Here is a 13,694-nt window from a genome sequence, read left to right as displayed (position 1 = left end):
AATGACAGCAGGTGTTGGCACAATTATTTTTAAAGTAAACTGTCCCCACTGCACATCTGTTTCCAAAGTTTGCTGTCTGGATATCACACCAAACACTTCACATTTGTTCACTGCACCCTTGCTGAAATGTGTATATAACCAGATCTCCCTCAGGACATCTCCTGAGGAGCAAAATTCACCCTGTGAGAACACATGGAAATTAAATGCTTATACCAGGATTGACGTCACTGCTTGCTGCCCTCTAATGTGGCCATGGCTGTTGGGAAGTAAATTTAAGACTTAATGTTTTAAATTTGGTTCCTCTGCTCCACTCACTGAGTCCTTCCCGCCCCTCAACTTCTTTAATTCCAGGCTGCCAAGTCTAGTCACTGAGAAAAAGCCTGCAAAGGAAGACTGAAATAAAATATCCATTGGGATATTCACTTCTGAGAGTGAGCCCCAGAGGGTTGCCCAGAGGAGGGAGAGGATCCCAATTTGCTTGGAGTCATTCAGTTTAAAGATTTCCAGCTCAGTTCTTGTCCACAGGTTATGCTCAGTCATTAGGGAAATGCAAAATGGGAATTTACCTGAAATTACAACATCCTTTTTAAACTTACATGTACCACTACAAAAATATGCTCTACAGATCATCTAATCCAATATTTTAAGTCTTTTGTGAGTGACTTAAATTCCCTGAACAAAGCACTAGGATTAGCACTCCTAGGTTCTAAAACAACACCGAGCCAACAGCTCTCTTCCATTAAAAGCCTAATTGAAGTACAACAGGAGGTGATCACAACTCACTTTTAGTGGTTTTATTTTCAGCCACTAGTTCCCTGCCAAGTCCCTCACCTCATGCTGCTCTTCTGGTGTGGAAAAGCTCATCTTGGCATTCCTTGAGGCTTGTACTTGAATGTGACAAGGTTTTATTCCTCATTCCTCGCTGGTGCATCAGGGAAGCTCAAGAGCCAGAGCCAAACAACTTTTTAAAGTGGGTGACTACCTCTGAGATTCAGAGACTCAAGTTCCTTTCATCATGACTGGTTACCTATCACTGGTTTATACACAGAAGTGAAAATATCTGTCTTGCTTCAGCTCATGTTTTCCTTTGATTAGGAGAAGCAGACACAGTTCTGGTTAGATTTCACTTTTAGTGGTCTGGTTCTTCTGATCAGAGAATCCTTTTGGCTCAGATAGCTCCTCCTGCCTGTCTCCACACTGAGCATATCTTGGGGCTGAGTGTCTGAGCTCCCTGATGGCTCCTCTTGCCTTCTCATGTTAATGACTCCAGCCTGGAGCAAGAGTCAGAGCAGAGGGAGCTGCAGGATTCTCCTCTTTTGCATTTACACGCCGAGGGAATCAGGAATAATAAAATACAACAGTTGCTTCTTCCTGAATAATAATTTGTCCTTTGGTAGCAGGCCAGGAATTCCTACATGTGAAACAGAACAATATCCCTGCTGTCACTAATTTACTGTCACAATTCCTGTTAAATTAAGCCCTGTACTTCTAGCCTTGGCATGAGGGTGCCAGTCCCTGAGTTTTGCATGCTATCTGTTCTGTATTATCTACATCACAGACATGCACCACACCAATGCTCAGATATGGCATTCTATTCACTGTCTCTAGGCAATTAGAGCAACTACAAGACAGAGGACAAATTTAACTACCTCATTTTAATGAGACTAGCATTTGAAGATTCATCAGTCCAATTTACCTCCCAGGAACTTTCACAGAGTGAGAATTCCCTGAAGAATCTGTCTGGATGAATTAATTTCAGGAAAAGCATCTTCAGGCTATTGATCAATCAGCCTGTCATATATTTCTCTTGTCAAGTTAGGTTTTGGCTGCAGCTTTCAGGACACTAAAGATTGTGATGGTTTTTGTAAAATGTCATCTTTTCCAATCTTCTATTTCACCTTCTTGCTTTTGAAACCCTTATTGGAAGGAGGCATTCTCCACTGAATGACAACTTCACCTGATTCACAATGGCCCACTAGTGAAATGTGGGGCCCACTGGAATGTGGGGCTGGTTGAAAAATGTTGGGAATAAGAAAAGTCTCTGAAAATTGCAATATTATTAAAACATACTGATGACAGTGTGTCACCATCATATTTTCTGGAGAAATCCCTTTGCCCAGGATTTTGCTCCTGGGAAGCTGAGAAGCCTCAGAGAAAAATGGAAACAATAATTATCTCATTTGCTTCTCCTGTGTCTTGCTGCTTTGGAATGTGGTTGGAGATTGTTTATCCAACATGTGAATTGTTTTAACTTAATGACCAAACACAGGCTGTGTCAGGGCTCTGGAAGGAGTCACGAGTTTTTCATTATTACCTTTTTAGCCTTCTGTCTGTATCCTTTCTGTATTCTTTAGTATAGTTTAGTTCTGTATTCTTTAGTATAGTTTTAGTTCATTCTTTAATATAATATAGATCATAAAATAATAAATTAGCCTGTTAAGAACATGGAGTCAGATTCGTCATTTCCTTGCTCCCTTGATGGGGAACCCTGAAAACACCACATCAGTATGCCAAATTTTTAATCTTAATCAGTATGCCAAGAGCATTCCCTTTGGCTGTGGTAACCAGGCCAGGGCCTGCTGGGAGTCAAAACCACTAACATTAAGGATTTGTCCCTGCAAACAAACCATGGGAGCGATTCTTTGACCTTCCATAAAAAATTCTCCTCCTAATGTTAATTAGATAGTGCAGCAGTTCTCTGCAGTCTCTCGGGCGCTTTTTACATTGGACAAAACAAAACCTAGAAGTACCTTTTGGCAGGTTAACTAAATCCCTGGAAAATCCCTGCCTGCAAGTAGCTGCAGCTCTCTCCCATCTGCCTCCCCAAATGAATTCAAAACCTTCCTCAAAAGGCCATGGATGGGTTGTGTCCAGCCAGGAGGTAATGATTCACACGCAGCTGGGACCAGCTTGTGAGCTGTGAAACAAAAGCCTCAAGGAAACCTTCTTTTTCCTTGTGACTTACACTCAGAAACAGGATTTTTGTTGATGAGTAACAAGCAAATATGAGAGGAAACCTAGTGAGAAACTGTGTGATTTGGTATTTCAGAGAACAGCATCAGGTATAGGGAAGAAGAGGTAACAAGAGGCATCTTAGTTCTGGAAATCATGTTTCTGGGAAATTCTCATTACCATTCAGTTTATTTTCATGCTGTGTTCTAAATCTTCTACAATTTTGACTTCTCTGCATGTGTGTTTTTCTGATGAGCATAGAAGGTGAGATGCTGACAGAGATATAAATCCTCTGTTTATGCATTTCTGGCTGACTTTTCCCCCTCCCTATCCATCCTTACAAAGATAAAAATCCCAGTGCACTTTTCCTAGTAAGGCATGCCTTTTTGGTCCAGAAATAGCATGGAGAGTGATCACTTCCTCCCACTGCCTGCTCACAATGCTTCACAGCAGTGTGGGTGACAAACAGGTACTGGTGTCTCTGTACCATCAGGAGAGTCTTCATTACGCGGCAAAAAATGTCAAAAACACTGGAATTCATCTCATTAAATGCAGGCATCCTAGGCATAGAGCCAGTCATTGAGGCTGCTTAGTTCATGGAGAGAAAGAATCACTTTTGAAGCAGTCTAATAAAGATAAAATAGGCCAGGTGGCAGCTATAAAGGTGCCTATTTTCCTGGTTTGGGTTTTGCAGGAGCTCCAAGGGTGACCAGCTGTGATGGAAGCAGCTGTACTGAAGACAACAAGGGTAAGAGGATACTAATCATATTGTTTTTTTATGACAATTTGAGATTAAATGGCTCTTTATTTTCTCCTATCCCCTCAAATACCTATTACTTAGCTCAGTTTGAGCAGTGGCTTAGGAACTGATCTGTATTTAAAGTCAAGACACCTTTTTTGTGGGAACATAATGAGAAAAGGATGTGGGAAAAAAAAAAAAAGTGAAAGCCCTCACCTCTGTTCATTCCTCTGTACTGAATATTTCATTCCTCCAAAGGAAAAAGGAGAAGCCACTGTAGACAGCAATTGGAGTAATGGCAAATATCAGCAGAGAACTGCACTGTGGGTCCCAAGTCAGCATCCTGGGGAAGGCTTTGGCAGTCCAGTAAGATCCAGGAGGATCACACACAGTTCTGTCAGACCTCTAACAGCAGCTGGAGGACAGCAGGAGGTGTGCCTGGACTTCAGTGATACCAGCAAGTTAGGGCTCCAGTTCTGATGCTCTGAAGCTGCTGCTCCTGTTCTGTCACAAAATCAAAGCACATCAGAGAGAAGCTGAGCTTTGAGATTTGGTTCTTAACCCATCATGATGTATAAGAAATCAGTATCAGACCAAAGGGAAAAAAAAAGGGGGAAAGGAAGCATAAAACAGAGGATCATGAAAGATTAATGCAGGTCTTGATCTAGGAGGAATTCTGCACGTTCTTCCAATGTCCACATTGTCTTTCAGGAGCCATCAGTTTCAAGACATCAATTTGCATTTGAAGTCTTGGTCCAGCAAATTACCAATGCAGATTTTCTCCCTTCTGACAGTTAGTCTTATTTATGTTGAAATGTTTGGAAGTTCATTTTACTGCCATTTTGTTAATTTGCTGCTCTAGTTAGTCTAGCTTTTTACATCAAGGTATTTCAGCCCTCTCTCAAAGCATACCCATTAATTCCAGTTTCATCTTAAAATTATTTTAGAATCAAAATAAGTCTGTGCAGCACTGCCAATATCTCAAAGTCTGAAAACAGCATTTCCATAGCAAAAGTCCCCAGTTGCCCCAGTAACAAAACTATGATGTGCAAACAGTAATAACAGAATTTTGGCCATTTTTTTAAGCACTCTTCAATATGACATAATTTGAAAATGAGACTGAAAAAGTGTGTGAAGGAACAGATATTTTGTGTGTACAAGCATCCATATTTTTGCAGGTAGAGTGCAACAGGCTCAGCATTAGTCACAGGCATTACTAAGTCATGGAATCATAGAAACATGGAAGATTCTCAGTTGGTAGAGACTCACAAGCATGAAATTCTGAATCTCAAGTAAGCTGTAAAAGTATACTGTTGATGTCAGTGACTAAGTGTTCACCCTTTACTGGTGCCTACAAATGCATAACTGAAGGTTTCATCACATACCCATGTACCATATCTGGTTTTCATAAATACACCACATCTACATTGCAGGTAAGCTCATAAAATGTCTTATTTTGAAAGAGGCCAAGTGTGTATGTGATGTTTGTGTTATCCATATGTTATTTACAAGTTAAGTTTAGACTTAATCTTTAACCTGTATTCTGGAAAACACTAATACCTTGAACCTGTATTCTGGAAAACACTAATACCTTGATCTTTAAGAACCTGGACTCCATTAAATTTGAAAGTGGCAATAGATGCCTTTGAAATACAGATGAGCTGTAACTATTGATTAACCTGGTTCCTCACATCACATCTTGACTCCCTTTGCATCCACAAAGACCATCCCAATACCCAAAAAAAGGAATCTGGAAGGGAACTGAAGAGTCCTAGTAATTTAAATGTCTACTGTTACTTGTCTGTGAATAGAATAATCCTCTCATCCTTTTCTTCCCAGCCTCATTTCAGTCGATGCCAGCCAAAGCAGCCACTGTTTGAGAGGGTGCTGGGGGCAGAGCTGATCCTGTGCTGCAACCAGAGTGCTGGGAAAGGAATCATTGAATTGTGACACTTTCATCCCAGTGTGCTATACAGGAGAGGTCAATGTGATTACCATAACCTACTCCACACATTTTCTGCATCATCACTCTTTTGTGGTCATCTCCCCCAAAGCATTGCTGCTGTTTCATATCAGTACTGGATTGGTCACTACCTGCCATTTGCTTAAAAACTCACAAATTCAAGGCTGTGAGATCTTGCTGATGTTTGCCTTTTGGGAAGTGTCTTTCTGTAAAAGACAAGAGCCCACTCTCAAACTGACTCATGACCACCTTCACCTTGTGCTTACATTCTTGAGGCAGCCATCAGAAAACAGGATGAAAAACAGATACTGTAGAGAAGGACAAAAAACTCTCTGTAAAATTATCTGGGTTACAATTATCAGCCTCTACATTTCATGTTTAATTTCTAACCTACCGTACCAGCTCAGGGCCTGGAGACATCAATATTTTATACCTTTAATTTAATCACTTCCTCTGCACTGCATAAAATTATATCTCTTTGTAGGCTGGATATTAGCAACAGCGGAATCATTAATTAATACTTTCAAGTAAGATTCAATTCAAAATTTTCTGCCTTTAGAATACATAAATAGTATTTTCTCATTATCATTATCAACAATCTTGCTTTTTAATATAATTTACTACATAATCAACAATGTCATGTCTTCATAAAGGCACCCATCTATTAAAATAACCAACTTTAGGTAAAAAATTTGGAAAAAAAAAAAAAAACATGAAGAAAACCTATTCTAGAAAAAGTAAAAATTACATAAAGGGCAAGATACTTTTTATCTCTGGAAATGCTCTTGAAATGCAGTAAATTCATTATATCACTGACAAGTTCATAATTGGTGATCCCTGGAAGGGGAGATATTGGGAACTGTGAGACCCATGGAATGAAACTATGATGAAATACCTGTAGGGATATGAAACATTTTGGTTGCCTTTGTGTTATTTTTTAATCTCAAAGCAATAATGACACTCCCAGAGTGTCATACTTTTACACAGATGATCTCATCACTTTCTTCCTTCCTTCCTTCCTTCAACAGAAATACTATTTAGAAGAAATGTGATAAATGTAATGAAGCTGATCTTCAATAAAAGATAATTGTGGAGAATTTAATGCAAAAGAATCTTGAAGACAGACTATCAATGCAGTAATAAACATATATCCATTTATTCATTCTTCCATTGTGGAAGAGTGGATGCTGGCTCATGGAGAGCTTGTGTTTGAGCTTGTAAAGCTGCTTTTTATAATGACTGGGTGTTAGGAGACCACAAACAAAGGGTCAGACAGGGAAACCAGAAAATTCACTGACATGGAAGCAAGTCTTAGGTGGAGATTACTTCCATAAGTGAGCATAGAATGAGTGGCTGCAAAAGAAAATATGTAGTTAGTATTCCATGAATCACACACTGGTTTTATGAAAATAGCAAAAAGACTGAATTAGATCTGACTGCGTGTGGTTTGTTCTTCTCCTCAAATCTGTGAATTAGCCTGCACTAGTTGAGGGTGCAGTTGAGAAATGCCAGAGTACATAGCCAGTATTTTGTGCTAGAATGAAGGTGGGGTTTGAGGATACAGCAGACCTAAAGAAACCTAAAGCTGATGAGTGGGACTCTCAACACCTAGCTTCTCACTTTACCTGGACCCAGTAATTTCTACGAGAAAGATGTCTTGGTGTGAGAAGACACACAGATCAAAGAAAGGCCACCAAACTAAAGAAGGACATTCCAGAGATTGGCTGAGAGGAACATGACTTTTGTGTGTCTCCCTGAGGGATCACAGTGTGGATGACAAACATCTCAGATGAAGGGACAAAGGTTGAGTGACTTTTACCATCACCTTTCTCAGAAGAGTTTCCTGCGCACCAGCATCCATAGAAAGCGAGTCCCAGCAATGGTTCAGAGCACCATGGATGGGTTTGGGGGCAGGAGGGGGAAACCTGCTCCTGACTCAGCAGCTCAGCCCAGAGGGGAGGCAATCTCTGCTGCTCTGTGTGTAGGTGGTGGCAGCCAGCAAGGCAGGGGCTGCCAGGACTTGGCAAAGTGTGTCTGTGTGCATGGAGCAGGAGCACTGCCAAAGGCACTCAGCTCCTGATGGCAAACGCTCTCAACGCTGGCTGAGGCCAAAGCCAGGCTGTTTGCATGAGTGCCATGCTTCTAATAATGATCAGAGATCCCAAAATTCCCTCAGTGTCCTTTGGTGAAATCCACCCGTGAGGTTTTGGCAGCACATTGAACATATACACTCATCTCTCAGTGACAGAACCTGATGTTTCCCAAAAATTCTTCTTAGCCACAGAAACCTTACTCCCAGATTATTCCCATAGCTGTCTGACGGGTGTGGAGGTGGTCAAGGGGTATTTTGTTACAGAAATGTGTCTCCAGCTCAACTGTTTTGGAAACTCTTTCACAGCAAAATCACATCATACACAGACTGATTAGAAATAGAAAAGCCTTGAGTCAGTGGTTCTCACTATTATTGATTTCAGGCAAGCAGTGCATACCCATGAGATTTCAACCACAAAAAAACACCAGACACCTAGAACCAGAAACAGCAGCAGCAATAAACTAGAATAATTAATGTGGAGAAATAGTAGAGATGCATTAATACTTAAGGAAGTAAAAAAGTTAAGTAAAAAATAATATGAGCAAATTCTGGAATTTTCTTGTGCCCTCAAAGACCTTGTCAAAAATGTGACACAATTTAATTCTGATTCCACAACTAATGGCAACCATGTATATAAATTGGAATCACTGGAGAAAGTCACACCCACTTTCAGTTCCAGATTGGTCCTTTTAGCTGGACAAACTGGTACACTGGGTTTTTTTAGCCCCAGTTCCTGTGACTCACGTTGGAGGGTGTGTAACTTCATTTTTCTATGTAACTTCATTTTTCTTTCTTTTTAAATTAAATGTGGAGAAAGACTTAGACACTCAGAATACAAACCATAATGTGTGATCAGGGGGAAGAAAGGGGCAAAGAGAGGGACAGAGGGGAAATAAGAGAAAAGAAAGAGAGAGAAAGAAAGAAAGAAAGAAAGAAAGAAAGAAAGAAAGAAAGAAAGAAAGAAAGAAAGAAAGAAAGAAAGAAAGAAAGAAAGAAAGAAAGAAAGAAAGAAAGAAAGAAAGAAAAGAATCTATATGATTTTGCACACATGTGGTAAGCAGTTCCAGAGGGAGGATCACACCTCAGCCTCAGTGTCAGTCCCTGCCTTGAGCTGAGCAGTAGCACTGGCAGCACACAGAATCAGCATCATGTGTTTCCATGGAAATAAGCCACATCTGTAGACACCACCTTTTCTGTACCTATTTTTTAATACATCTGCCCACCTGTCTTGGACTGATGAAATCCTTCTGATGGAGCTAGAGGCCTTTAGCCCTCCAGCTGCTGCAGAGACTGAAGTAATATTTTGAGATAAGGACATAAGCTGTGTGTTATCTGAATTATTTTGAAGTATGCCATTTCTTTCACAGTTCACCTGCATTTCAGTGCTCCACACCTATCTCTTTATTTGTATCAGTCCCTTTTCAAGCAGAAGCACTGCTGAGCACCTTGTCCAGGTAATCAAACCCTCTCTGACCAAAGGGGTTCAATGCATTTCTCCAAGGAATTTAGTGGATCATCTGCATTCCAGGGGGAGCAGACCTCTGCCAGCACCCACTTTTATGTTTAGACTCAAAGCCTTCAGGAAACCATTGTGTCTATGCCATTCATGCACATTAACTCCTCCTTTTAAAAAGTTTTTTTTCTTTATGAGCAATGAAACAAAAGGTTAAGAACAGAAATGTTTGTAACTAACATATCTGTTGTCTCCTCATGTTTTTGTCAAAGGTTGCCCACTTGCTGTTCCAGCAGAGTACAATAATTTCTGGTGTTTTCTATGTACCAAAGAGTCACTGCAGGGACACAAGCCTTTTTACAGAGAGACATTTATTCAATAGGCTTAAGCATATGAAGCAAAAACAACTGCTTTAAAACTAAATATCCTTTGCTTCAGGCACTTGTTTCTTGAGAGGTAAATGAGGTCAAGAAGATGATGTGGTGTGTGTAAATTTAACAAGGCAGAACCTGGCAGAATAACTCATTGCCCTGGATCACCGAGTGCTGCTGTAGCCTTTGCCTGGATGCAAACTTTGCATGAAAAAAGAAAAAAAAGGGATTTGTCTACTAATAAATAGAGTGTATTGAAAAATAGGTCAGCATGCCATGTGCAATTCATAATGCATATTACCTGAAGTATTCCTCAGGGCTTGACCCTTAAATATGAAAGGATTTTAAAAAGCAGTTCTAGGACAGAAAGGAGACAATACCTTCTGTATTTTCCTGGAATAAAGTCCTTCAATTCAGCCTTATTCCTGTACCACATCAGTGCATAATGCTAAAAAATTCAGGGACACGTTGAAAGACAACTTCTAAGAGAAAGAACTATTGTAAAGAAAGGGGCTGTATAATTGTTTAAAAAAAAAACATTGGAGTACATTTTTATTGTGATGAACACACAAAAATCTCTTTTATTAGTGTTGGGAAAACAGTGGATCTGTACTTTCTCTGAATTTGCAGGTATTTATACAGATCTAAAACTCCCAAAGAAAAAGCTGTCGATAGAGTAAGTCAGTTTATGAAAGGTGAGATAAAGTATAACTTCTGCATTTCATACCACTCCCGCCCCTTTCCCATGAGTACTCAGATGACTGTGATTTTTGTACATACTGATGTTTGAGGAGGAGGTTTTGCTCATAAAAATGTGAATAATGACGTTTTTAAAATCTGTTCTTTCAGAGAGCATGTGCTGCCCAGATTACTCACAACCAGTAAAGGATACAACCAAAGATGCCAAGTCAGACACAGAAAAGTTAGGAAGTGACAGAAACAGGTAAATAACCCTGTTCAATGTGTGCAATATTAGATAATTTTAATTATATAATCCTATGGCTTTTTCCCCTCCACAGATATTCCAGATAGCCACATTAGAAGAGGTCAAAAACTCCTGGTTTTTATCATAAATTTGATTCTGCCTCAAGGCATTTTGTTTTGCAGGTCAGATCCCTGGTGTTTCTGAAATATACAGCAAGGAGGTCACAGAGCAATCCAAGCACAAAACCTTCCCCTGACCACAGCATGGTGGGAGCAGGATGAAGCTCAGCTCTTTGGGAGCCCTCAGGAGCTGGAATGCAGCACCACATCTCGCCTGCCTTTGGTGAAAAGTGGCCAAGCTTTCCCCTTTGAGTCTGCTCACAGGAAAGAGTGATTTAAATATTTATTCACAGTATGTAAACTGTGGAACAGAAGCAGTTCTTCAAGGCAGAAGGCATTATTTCAGTTCAGCATGAAACCAAATAAATTATTTCCAAAATAATACATTCACTAAGACTTTTTGATACCAATTAGGGTAATTTTTTACTTGCACACAGTTAGGATATAAATCCTAGGCCGTGCAAATGTTTAAAAGTGCTGTCAGCCCAAGGGAGGTCTAGCAAAACTCTACTGGTAACAAGAGATATACCTTAATCTTCTCCATGTCTTTATAGCTGCTGTTGAATGTGTAAGACACTGTTCTGATCCAATTTCTGCCACAGTTTCTGAAGATTTACAACAAATGAATGTTTTGCCAAAGGTATTTCTTCTAAGAAAAACTCTGTCAGTTTAATGGGGGAAGAAATTGAGTAGAATGCTTATTTTTTATGCTTCAAGAGGTCAAATATCTGCTTCCATTGGAGTGAATAGCTTTGGGAAGGTGTGGGCAGTTAGTTTTCAGTACAATCTATTTTATTCAGATATGAGATCTACAACAGAAAAGAGAGAAAATTTGAGCACTGCATATTGTATGTCTAGATCAGGAGGAATACATAAATTATTGTCTTTAAAGAAATTTATTCATATTCCCATTGTCCACATGGGATGATGTCTGTGCTGAAGTAAGGCTTATCCCTTTCCCCTTCCTTTGACAAAGCCTGGTTTCAGTTTTACAGAAGAGAAATAGTGAGAGGGAAGTTAAATGATTTGCCCAAGGTCACATAAAAAACTGATAGTGGAATCAGAAATTGAACCTACTTTATCTGGTTCCCCAAAAGGCTTAGGTACTAATGTGCCCATTTTTCCTATATATTTCTTTTTATTTCACTTTTGTGTTTGACATTTCAGGCAGTATATTTCTACATCCTTTCTTTGTTAATCCTCAGAAGCTTTACAGAGTCACAATAGCAGGACACACACCATATCAAATATCTGCCATGTACAGAGCAACTGCTGCCCTCATGCAGGGCCCAGAGTCAGGCAAGAATGAATTAACACCATGTCCAATAATTCACTCCTTTCTGCTACTTGATGTAATATATATGTCAGCCAGAGGAGTGATGGCTAAATTCAAATACAAAGAAAGACAACACAAGGGCTTGGAGCTGGGGTTTTTTTCCCCAAAATCTTTGGTATTTATTAGGGTGGTTTTTCAGCAGATAATCAGCTAACTGGATTTGTCTGTAACAGCCAGTCTCAAACAGCTCCTAAACTCCTGAGAATAAAGAAACTGGAAAACCTCTTATCTGTGGGACACAAGAAAAAAGAGTGTCATTTTAATCTTCTCTTTCTAACCCAGCAAGCAGGCAGTGTGACAGTCTCACTGGCCTCTGTGCACACATGAACACGACAGCTGAACTCACCTGTGGTTCAGCAGGGCAGAGAAGGATGGGCTTGGCAGCTCTGCTGAACTGGGACTGTGAAGTTCAATGTGCTTGAAGCCCCTTTGAAGGTGGGCTGCCCCAAAAGTCTTGCCTTGGTGGACACACTGAGCTGAGGAGGAGGAGGAGCTCCATGGACCTCTTGGCAGATGGAATCCAGCCTGGGATGGTCTTCAGCATGGGGCCCTCCTCAAGGACTTCTGCACCAGTGCAGAGCACCCAGCCTGGCAACCTCAGTGACACAGGGCAGGGATTAAGATCCTGATTGTATAAACTCAGCCAGGTCAAGACTCCTGCCAGCCCTGGAAGGATTCCTAAACTCCAAAGATTTCCTCAGCCAAAGAGGACCTGTGCACCATAAAAGTGGTAGGTCTAGCCTGGAAACACAAACCAAAACCTTGTGCTGGGAGGAAAGGGTTGAAAGCACAAGGATATCAAAAAGGTAAATTCACCCAAATGACCCTGCAGCTGAGGATGCTAAAAATACCAGAATGGGGAAACCCCAGTTATTATGCCCAGAGTTGCTCATCCTCTCCCTGTTTTCAGAAGTAGAATTCCTGTGTAGAGATAACACACTGTCACACATGGGCCTCCTGATGGAGAAAGAGAGAGAAAAACCAAAACCTCAGAAGCAGAAAAGCACAGTCTTGTGACAAACTGCACATTCATGGTGCCCTGTGATACAGTGGGGCAGGCAGGCGCTCACACCCACACATTGCTAAGATGAACTGAGCCTGCAGCAGCCTGTGTCCCCATGTGCCTGTGGGCGCTGGGATGAGCTGAGCCTGGTGGAGCCTGTGTCCCCAGGGGTCTCTGCCACCTGATGCTGTTAATAATGCAATGAAATAAATCTACTCCTTGCATTTCAGCTGTGGTTTGGTGGTCACCCTGGTTACCTGCATGTGTGGATTCACAAACCTTGGAAACAGCATCAAAAAGTCACATGGTGTTGAACAGATCCTGGAGTTATCTTCTGTGTTTTGATTTGCTCCTTAAAACTAAAAATCCACGATACCAGCCAGAAGAACCATTATATTAGATATTTGTAGGTGTAGCACTTCCAACATGTTTAATAAAATAAAGTCTGCTGCACAGACCAAGCAATTTTTATGGTTGTTTCAGCATGTTTTATTCCACCTTGGCATAGCAAGTTTCCCTTAAACAGAGATTGGTTTCAGTACTTCATCTCCACAGGGCAGTGTAACTTCAACTTATTATTTATGTATAATTGCAGTTTGCCTGAATTAGACTGTAATTACAGCCCAGAACCCACAATTCTGCATCCATTTCAACTTTCAGCATCTTTTTTTTATTGTTAAGATTTGGTTTCTATTTATTCAGGTTCTTTTGCTCTGAGTAGAAAACCAGATGAATCTTTCT

General features: G+C 40.5%; 1 long non-coding RNA gene across 2 annotated transcripts; it reads left to right on the top strand.

Moving 5' to 3' along the window:
• The first annotated feature begins 3,437 nt into the window (after window positions 1-3,437).
• On the top strand, window positions 3,438-13,418 carry LOC139588522 (uncharacterized). Of its 2 annotated transcripts, XR_011678704.1 has the most exons (4): window positions 3,438-3,700; window positions 10,420-10,513; window positions 10,678-13,070; window positions 13,122-13,418. It is a non-coding gene; the product is annotated as an uncharacterized lncRNA (long non-coding RNA). The 2 variants fall into 2 exon arrangements; XR_011678703.1 differs by having other exon boundaries at window positions 10,678-13,418.
• The last annotated feature ends 276 nt before the right edge of the window (window positions 13,419-13,694 follow it).

Source organism: Agelaius tricolor, unplaced genomic scaffold (genome assembly GCF_023055355.1).
Source record: "Agelaius tricolor isolate 1412-34295 unplaced genomic scaffold, bAgeTri1.0.p SCAF_3, whole genome shotgun sequence".
In the NCBI taxonomy this organism is placed as follows: domain Eukaryota; kingdom Metazoa; phylum Chordata; class Aves; order Passeriformes; family Icteridae; genus Agelaius; species Agelaius tricolor.
The sequence above is the reverse complement of the archived record's forward strand: the minus strand, read 5'-3'. Positions and strand labels throughout refer to the sequence as shown.